This window comes from Jaculus jaculus, chromosome X (assembly GCF_020740685.1).
Source record: "Jaculus jaculus isolate mJacJac1 chromosome X, mJacJac1.mat.Y.cur, whole genome shotgun sequence".
NCBI lineage: Eukaryota > Metazoa > Chordata > Mammalia > Rodentia > Dipodidae > Jaculus > Jaculus jaculus.
In genome coordinates this window covers 95,998,496-96,000,416 of record NC_059125.1, presented here as the reverse complement: position 1 = coordinate 96,000,416, position 1,921 = coordinate 95,998,496, and the positions used below count along the sequence as shown (strand labels likewise).

At 39.7% G+C, this 1,921-nt stretch overlaps 1 non-coding gene across 1 annotated transcript; it reads right to left on the bottom strand.

The window, feature by feature from the left end:
* Positions 1 to 1,148: 1,148 nt before the first annotated feature.
* LOC123456885 lies at positions 1,149 to 1,250 on the bottom strand. Its single transcript, XR_006634757.1, has one exon. It is a non-coding gene; the product is annotated as a U6 spliceosomal RNA (small nuclear RNA).
* Between the last annotated feature and the right edge of the window lie 671 nt (positions 1,251 to 1,921).

Here is a 1,921-nt window from a genome sequence, read left to right as displayed (position 1 = left end):
AAAATAGTACCATACCAGCACTGCTCAGATATTCACTATGCTCCAGGTGAAGTCTGGGAATCAAGTGGGTAAAAGATAAATGTCTCTGGGCCCTTAGGAAGGTGAGGGTGGGTGGCCTGGGGATGGATCTCAGAGAAAATGGCTCTTCTGATATCCCAATTCCTTCCTTCCAGAGTGCAAGATCTCAAAGAAGTTCTTCAGACAGATGTCCTAAAAGGAACCCTTAGATGCCATCTCCCTCTTCACCCACACAATTGTTTTTTTTTTCTCTCTCTCTCTCGCTTTTTTTTTTTTTTTTTTTTTGTTGTTGTTAATTTCTGAGTCTTACCCATGACAGGAATGAGAAGCCTGACTAACCAAGAAGTCAAAGTTAACTTGTAGGCTAAGTAAAATAACCAGACCCAGGGCCCATTGCTTCTTGTGTTTTTCTCCTGAAAGTGCCCGTTTATTTTCAGAATAAAGAGTGACATTACGTGTTGTATACTGGATTGCTCTTCTTTATGAGCCAGCAAGACTAGCTCTGAAAGGCTCCACTCCTACCCCATTCATCCCTTGCTGTGTTTACGCAGATCCATCAGGCTTATTTCCATGTTTACTTTGTAAATAAATTCTCATGACAAAGGGCATAGGCTGCTTCCAGTGATGGACCTTTGGAGACTGTGACTGTCAGATTCTCTGTCCGGAGGCCTATCCAAACATACATGTCTCCTGGTATACAGAGATGCCTCCTGCCTAGTGGGGCTGTGGAGGAGGGAAGGAAGGTGAGGGGTCACATTTTACTGCTTGTTCTTTTTTTTTTTTTTTTTGAGAGAGAGAGAGAGAATCGGCATTCTAGGGCCTCCAGCTACTGTAATGGATCTCCAGACTATACAACCTAGTGCACATGTGCACCCTTGTGCTTGCCTTACCTTTGTGTGTCTGGTTTATGTTAGATCTGGAGAGTGTAACATGGGTCGTTGGACTTCAAAAGCAAGAGCCTTAACCTCTATGCCATCTCTCCAGCCCTTATCCATTTATTATTCCTAGAATTTCCAGCACTATGGCACTATATTTAATAAAAGTGAATGTCCTTGTCCCATTCTTTAAGGGAAAGAAGAAACATGTTTCACCATTTATTATAACTTTGGCTTCAGTTTTACATACTTTTTTAAAATATGGAACACTTCACAAATGTGTGTGTCATCCTTGCACAGGGGCCATGCTAATGTCTGTTTTGTTTCTATTTTAGTATATGTGCTGAGTTTATGTGCTGCTGAAGCTAGCACTATATACAGTTTTTTGAAGTAGTTTTGAGTCTTTCCAAGTTTGTTGAGTGTCTTGTCATGGAAGGATTTCAAACTCTTAACAGGTTTCTTTTCAACACCATTGTAACTGTTCACGTGCCATTCGTCAAACATGTAGAACAAGCCATTGATTGATTTTCATATATCAAACCATCACAGCATAGTATAAATAGACCTATCTTAATCATGCTGTATAATGTTCAATATGCTAGTGATTTATTAGTAGTTGTACCAAACTATTTATAGCAAAATAGTAAAGAATAGTGAACTTTGATTTTACTTTTCTTTTTTTGAGTTAGTGTCTCATTCTGGCCCAGGCTGACCTGGAATTCACTACGTAGTCACAGGGTGGCCTTGAACTCATGTTGATCCTCCTACCTCTGCCTCCTAAGTGATTAAAGGCATGCACCACCACACCCAGCGATTTTACTTTTTTAATGTATCCCTTTATATTTGGGTAATGGGGTAATACAGACCTACCAGACTGAATTATATATAATTCCTCCTAGACTGAGTGTTTTTTCTTAAATATTTTATTTATATGTAAGCAGGGAGAAATAGAGAAAAGAGTGAAGTGAATGTGAGAGAGAGAGAAAGACAATGGGTGTGGCAAGGCATCTAGCTATGGCTAATGAATT